The sequence below is a fragment of the Trichosurus vulpecula genome, chromosome 9 (genome assembly GCF_011100635.1).
Source record: "Trichosurus vulpecula isolate mTriVul1 chromosome 9, mTriVul1.pri, whole genome shotgun sequence".
In the NCBI taxonomy this organism is placed as follows: Eukaryota; Metazoa; Chordata; class Mammalia; order Diprotodontia; family Phalangeridae; genus Trichosurus; species Trichosurus vulpecula.
The window spans coordinates 24,916,186-24,924,220 of record NC_050581.1 but is presented as its reverse complement, the minus strand read 5'-3'; positions in this window follow the sequence as shown (position 1 = coordinate 24,924,220).

Genomic DNA, 8,035 nt, shown 5'->3' with positions numbered 1-8,035 from the left:
GTCCAATATGTACATGAAGGAACAAAGAAAAGGCAAAACATAAACCAAAATGCAGATTATTCTGACTTCTGTTCAGATAACATAAGAAAACTGCAAGTGTTTTATTGGCACAGAAAGGGTCATCTTGCCAAAGGTTGGAGGAAAAGAAGCGGGACTTAATAGAATAAAGGGAACTCAAGGAAGATTTATTGCATAAGGGTGCAGGTGAGGGGTAGGGATAGTAAAATCTGAAGAAAATCTTTTCTCCTCTAATCCAGATTTCCTTACCCCTACTATTCCAGTCTTTGCCTCTCCCTGCACTGGTACATCACATGTTACTCTTCAATTTGGTAATACATTATATGACTCACTGTTAACACTGGAGATTTTAGTTCAGTTTTGAGAAGAAAACCAAACTCAAATGGTATTGGGACTATAAATGTTTTGGAGTCTCTGATAAGCCACAAAATTTGTGATTCCTCATGTGGTAACTGTTAGTTCCCTTACAATGGAACACCATTTTCCACATATACCTGAATCTCATAAGAATTTGTTAGGATGAAATCTTCTCCATAAACGAAGAGCTACAATTGCATGCTCCTCTAAAGGATCTCTTGAATTTCACTGCCATGAGAACTCCCTCTTCTTGTTTCCCATTTTGGTACAAATGCCCAAGTAACCCCTGAGTATGGTTCAGGTGTTCTGTTTATATCCCTGACTCTCTATGGACTACCACATCCTCAGATGTAGGGTTGTTAAAATCTGCTTTTCCCATCAGCATTAGAACCAAAGGAGGACCACCACCATTCATTCCCAAGTATCCTTTATCAAGGGAGGCTATTGAAGGTATTTCGCTCACTACTGACTCTCTTAGAGACTAGGTTATTATTGATCCCTGTAAATCCTCCTGTAACATTTCTGTCCTAAAAAAAAAAAAAACAAACAAAAAACAAAAAACAAAACAACAACAACAACAACAACAACAACAGAACTAAGACAGGCCCTGATGGAAAACCTGGTTATCACTTTATGCAATATTTATATGTGGTTAATGCTTAAGTTATACTTTGACACTCAATAATTTCAAACTCAGTCACCACTGTTTCTTCCATTCCTTGTGATGCTACCATTTTATAGTGATAGACATATATTTAGCTTCCTTTAGTATTTCCAAGAAATTACAATGAATATGGACTTCTCTGCCTCAAGAAAATGTAAAGAATCCCATACTGTTTTCTCAAATCTTACTGTTTCTTTTTTTTTGACGGGGGTAGGCAAGGCAATTGGGGTTAAGTGACTTGCTCAAGGTCACACAGCTATTAGATGCGCCAAGTGTCTGAGGCCGGATTTGAACTCAGGTACTCCTGACTCCAGAGTCAGTGCTCTACTCACTGTGCCACCTAGCTGCCCCCGTTTTCTCAAATCTTACTGCACAATTTAGCTTTTGTCACTTTCAAATTTTCCCCTCTGCTTCAGTGCTTTAATGACCTCCTACAAGCAATACTCAATGTTGATATTTGTCAGATTGACAGCCATCATATGCTCTTCTAACTTTCATCTGAGGCCACAAAGTCTCAAAATCGAAGAACCAGTGGTACCTTCCCCAAATAGAGTATCTTGGTTTCATTTTTTTTCTGCTGGTGCCCTCTCTGTCTCCCTTAAGTATATACAGACTCTTCACCAACTATCTGTTCCTAGGATCAAAAGACAATTGCATGCTATTTGGGGAACAGCCGGATATTGTCAGGAGTGGATCCCTTCCTTTGGTGAGATCACAAACATGTAACAAACCCATGTAAACTAGGCTTTCCCTTGAGGCAAGCAGGTCATCACAGACTCCTGATTTAATCAAAGAAACAAAAGCCATACTTATCAAGGTCACTTGATTACATAAGTGTTCCAAAAGAGAAAATGGTAAAAATGTCCCCCCTTAATTACTGATACAGTGTGCTTATACTATATTATATTATATATGCTATACTATATTATTCAGGAAATCCTATATTTAGATGAACCAAATGTAAAAATTTATCTATTGTTTGAATTCTTGAACCTAACACTCACTACTGCATTCTATTCTGCTATTGAGAGCATCAAAGTGGATGTTAAGAAAAAAAGACTGAGCTCTCCCCCAAATGCCTACAAATACTTGTAAAAGTGACTCTAAACAAATTCTAGAGCTGCAGAACCCAAAAATGACAGATGAAATAAATTTCCATCCCAAGGCAACTTGGAGGGTTGACAGGAAAGGTCAGTTGCACCAGTCTGAGAGAGGAGTAGAGTCCAGCACAAAATAGAGGAGCACATAGAGGACCCAAGAAAATCCAGAGCAGGCTGCAGGAGACAGAATTACTGGCAGCTGTGGCAGTTCATAGACTTCTTAATCTACAAATGCCAAAGACAAATTAGAAGGTCAGCAGGAAAAGTCTGTCAGACCTGAGTGACAGATGAGAATGGATACAGTCCCTGCCCCAGGGTTGTGGTGGCAGTGGCAGCAACAACAGCTGTTGCCAGAGTTCTTGGCCCTGAAATGGTAAAAATGCTAGTAGCACGTCCCGTTGAGGTATAAGGCCAATAACACCAGGTCACAGGAGGGCTGCTAGCACAGGTTTCTTTTATCTACTTTTCTAAGGAAAGCAACTTTAAAGGGTTTACAATCTCACTTTAATTAAATATACATATATCATTCACTTACTTCAGGGGAAAAAGTCAGCACCCTGAACTTCGGGGAAAACACAAACAAAAATTACAAGCAGAAATTATATAAACAGACCAAATAACACAAATCAGTAGACAGGGCTTCTGTCTGTCCATAGCAATACATACACAGTTATGAGAAAGAGAAGCACCAACATCTGAATTTTCAAAGCCAGGGGCTTCTTAAAGGCTACCCAGAATATCATCTGGCCAAATCACATGAACAGTCTTCCAATAAGTGAGCCCCAAAGCAAAATGCTTACCTCAGAGTGTATATATATATATACTTCTTCAGGGTCAGAGGGTGTCACAACCATGTGACTCAAACCCATGTGACTTGGGCTTTCTTGTAACCTAACCAGGTCATCAAAGACTCTTGATTCAATCAAAGACTCTTGATTCAAACAAAGGCAAGACTCAATCAAAGGGACTTGATTGACTTAGTGCTGAGAAGCACTCCAAAAGAAAAAATTGCAAAAAGTCCCACTTTGCTTGCCATTATAAACAGTGGGGATATTGAGCAGCTGATCAGAGGAGGATTGGTGTGATCTTTTTGCTGGCAGTGAGCAGGATTCTGCTGCTTTGCCCATGCTTGGATATGGGTCGCAGACCTGGGTGGTGGTCCTGGGGTGAGGAGAAGTGCTGGCATGGCAAAGCTTGTGATAGTGGTGGAGAGGGAATCATCTTCACAATTCCAAGGAAGAAAAGAGTGCTTGTGGTCAATCACAGACCAGAGCACAGGCCAGGAGAGGAGTAAATAGCTCTCCTTTGATCATATGAACTTGGAAGAACTGAACATTCCAAGGTCCCTAGAAATACATCTGAAAATAGCTGCATGAAATCCCTGAAGCTTGAGACAGTACACCCTCCACCCTAGAAGCAGAGTCCTACCTTAACAAAGAGCTAAAAAGTCAAGTTCTTGGCTGGGAAAATTGGCAAACAGTGGGAAAATATCAGACTATAGAATCTCACAATGGTGACAAGGAAGATCAAAACATACAACCAGAAGAAGGCAGCAAAATCAAAGCTCTTACATCCAAAGCCTCCAGGGAAAATCTGAATTGGTTACATGACATGGAGGAGCACCAAAAGGATTTTGAAAATCAAGCAAGAGAAGTAGAGGAAAAATTGGGAAGAGAAATGAAGGCAATACAGCAAAATCATTAAAAATGAGTCAACAGCTTGCTAAAGGAGACCCAAAATATAACGAAGAAAATAACACCTTAGAAAACAAACTAGTCCAAATGATAAAAGAGGTCCAAAAAGTCAATGAGGAGAACAATGCCTTAAATGGAAAAGGAGGTCCAAAAGCTCACTGAAGAAAATAATTCCTTAAAATTAGCATGAAGCAAATGGAACCTAATGACTTTATGAAAAATCAAAAAATTATGAAACAGAACCAAAGGAAGGAAATAGTATAAGACAATGTGAAATGTCATTGGAAAAATAGCTGACCTGGAAAGCAGATCCAGGAGAAATAATTAAAAATTATTGGACTACACGGGAGCCATGAGCCAAAAAAGAGTCTGGACAGCACCTTTCAAGAAATTATCAAGGAAAACTGCCCTGATATTATAGAACCAGAGGGTAAAATAGAAATTGAAAGAATCCACTGATCACTTCCTGAAAGAGATACAAAAAGTAAAACTCCTGGGAATAGTATACACAAATTCCAGAGATCCCAGGTCAAGGAGAAAATATAGCAAGCAAACAGAAAGAAACCATTCAAGTTTGTGGAAACACAATCAAGATAATACAAGATTTAGCAGCTTCTGCATTAAGAGATTGGAGGGCTTGGAATATAATATTCCACATAGTGAAAGGGGCTAGGATTAAAATGGAGAATCACCTACTCAGCAAAAATGAGTATAATACTTCAGGGGGGAAATGGACATACAATACAATAGACGACTTTAAAATATTCTTTTTGGTTTATTTATTTTTTATTTTTGGTTTACAACACTCAGTTCCACACATTCTGATTTTCAAATTTTTCCCACTCTCTCTCCTCTCCAGCTCCAATATAGCATGTAATCTGTTACAAGTTCTACATATACCTTCACATTAGACTTATTTTCACAATAGTCAAGTTGAAAAGAATTATAACTAGTGGAATGAACCATAAGAAAGAAGAAACAAAACCAAAAAAGAGGGGAAAAAGAGAGAACAAATAGTTTGCCTCAATCTGCATTAAGACTCTGTAATTCTTCCTCTGGATGTGGACAGCTCTTTCCATCATGAGTCCTTTGGAGCTGTCCTAGAACCTTGTATTGCTGAGAGGAGACAAGTCTACTAAAGTTAGTCACCACAGACACTGTATGTCTGTAATTGTATATAATCTTCTCCAGGATCTGCTCTCCTCAATCAGCATAAGGTCATATAAGACTCGTCAGGTCCTTATGAAGTCCATATGCTCCTCATCTCTCATAGCACAAAAGAATTACATTACATTCATAAAGGACAACTTGTTCAGTCATTCCTCAATTAATGGGCATCCCCTTGATTTCCAATTCTTTGCCACCAAGAAAAGAAATGCTATAAATATTTTTGTACATATGAATCCTTTTCCCACTTGTATGATCTCTTTGGGATACAGCCCTAGAAGTGGTATTGCTGGGTCCAAATGAATGAATATTTTTATAGCCCTTTGGGCAAAGTTCCAAACTGCTCTCCAGAATGGCTGGATCAGTTCACTTCACAACTCCACCAACAACATAACAGTGTTCCAATGTTCCCACATCTTCTCCAGAATTTATCATTTTCCTATTTTGTCATGTTAGCCAATCTTACAGGAGAGATAGGGTACCTAAGAGTTGTTTTAATTTGCAATTCCATGATCTACAGTGATTTAGAGTATTTTTAAATATGACTATAGATAGTTTTAATTTCTTCCTTTGAAAACTGCCTGTTCATATCCTTTGACCATTTATCAATTGGGGAATGACTTCTATTCATACAAATTTGACTCAGTTCCCTGTGTATTTTGAAATGAGGTTTTTTTTTTTTATCAAAAAACTGGTTGTAAAAATTCTTTACCAATTTTCATCTTCCCTCCTAATCTTGTTTGCATTGGAATTGCTTGCACAAAAACTTTTCATTTTAACACAATCCAAATCATCCATTTGCATTTTGTAATGCTCTCTATCTCTTCTTTTGTCATAAATTCTTCCCTTCTCCATAAATCTGACAAGTAAACTATTCTTTGCTCTCCCAGATTGCTTAACGTATGCACCTTTATATCTAAATCATTAACTCAATTTGACTTTATTTTGGTATATGGAGTAAGATATTGGTCTATGCCCAGTTTCTGCCATAATATTTTCAGGTTTCCTGGCAGTTTTTGTCAAATAGTGAGTTCTTATCCCAGAAGCTGGAGTCTTTGGGTTTATCAAACAGTATATTACTATAGTCATTGACTAATGTGTCTCATGTACCCAACCTATTCCAGTGATCCACCACTCTATTTCTTAGCCAATAACAAGTAGTTTTGATGATTGCTGCTTTATAATAGAGTTTAATACCTGGTATGGCTAGGTCACCTTCCCTAGCATTTCTTTTCATTGATTCCCTTGATATTTTGAAACTTTTGTTCTTCCAGATGAATTTTGCTATTATTTTAGCTAGATTTACAAAATAATTTTTGGTAGTTTGATTGGTATGGCAAAATTGTCATTTTTATTATATTAGCTCAGCCTGCCCAAGACCAGCTGATATTTTTCCATTTATTTAGATCTGACTTTATTTGTGTGAGAAGTGCTTTGTAATTGTGTCCATATACTTCCTGGGTTTGTCTTGACAGGTAGACTCCCAAATAGTTTATATTGTCTACAGTAACTTTAAATGGAATTAATCTTTCTATCTCTTGCTGTTGGGATCTATTAGGAATATATAGGAATGCCAAGAATTTATGTGGGTTTATTTTATATCCTGCAACTTTGCTAAAGTTATTTATTATTTCGAGGAGCTTTTTACTTGCTTCTCTAGGATTCTCTAAGTAAATTATCATATCATTTGCAAAGAGTGATAACTTAGTTTCTTCTTTGCCTATTCTAAGTCCTTCACTTTCTTTTTCTTCTCTTATTGCTAAAGCTAACATTTTTAGTACCGTATTGAATAACAGTTGTGGTGATGGACATCCTTGTTTCACTCCTGATCTTATTGGAAATACATCTAGCTTATCCCCATTACAAATAATGCTTGCTGATAATTTTAGGTAGATGCTACTTATCATTTTAAGGAAGACTCCATTTATTCCTATGCTTTCTTTTGTTTTTAATAGAAATGGGTGTTGTATTTTGTCAAAAGATTTTTCTGCATCTATTGAGATAATCATATGGTTTCTGACAGTTTTGTTGTTGATATGATCAATTATGCTGATAGTTTTCCTAATATTGAAACAGCCTGGCATTCCTGGAATAAATCCTACCTGGTCGTAGTGTATTATTATTATGATAAATTGCTGTAATCCTTCTGCTAATATTTATTTAAAATTTTTGCATCTCCATTCATTAGGGAAATTGATCTATAATTTTCTTTCTCTGTTTTGACTAATCATGGTCTAGGTATCAGTACCATATTCGTGTTATAAAAATATTTGCAGGACTCCTTCTTTGTCTATTTTCCCAAATAGTCTATGAAGTATTGGAATTAATTGTTCTTTAAATGTTTTACAGAATTCTCTTGTAAATCCATTTGGCCCTGGAGCTTTTTTTCCTAGGGAGTTCATTGATGACTTGTACAATTTCTTTTTCTGAGATGGGGTTATTTAGGTATTTATTTCCTCTTCTGTTAACCTGAACAATTTATATTTTTGTAAATATTCATTCATTTCCCTAAAAATATCAAATTTGTGGGCATAGAATTGGGCAAAATATTTACTAATTTCCTCTTCATTGGAGGTAAATTCACTCTTTTCCTTTTTGATACTAGTATTTTCCTTTACTTCTTTTTTTTTAATGAAATTGACCAAAAATTTAACAATTTTATTGTATTTTTTTTCATAAAACCAGCTCTTAGTTTTATTCAGTAGTTTTCTGGATTTCAATTTCAGTCTCTCCTTTGATATTTAATTGAGGTTTCTCAATTTTTTTCTTTTTCTAGCTTTTTCAGTTCCATGCTCAATTTATTGTTCTTCTTTTTCTCTATTTTATTCATGTAAGCATTTAGAGAAATAAAACTTCCACTAGGAACTGCTTTCACTGCATCCCATAAGTTTCGGTATATTGGCTCATTACTGTAATTCCCTTGAATGAAGTTACTGATTTTTTCTACGATTTGTTTTTTGACCCACTCATTCTTTCAGATTAGATTATTTAGTTTCCAATTGATTTTTAGTCTATCTTTCCATGGTGCTTTACCA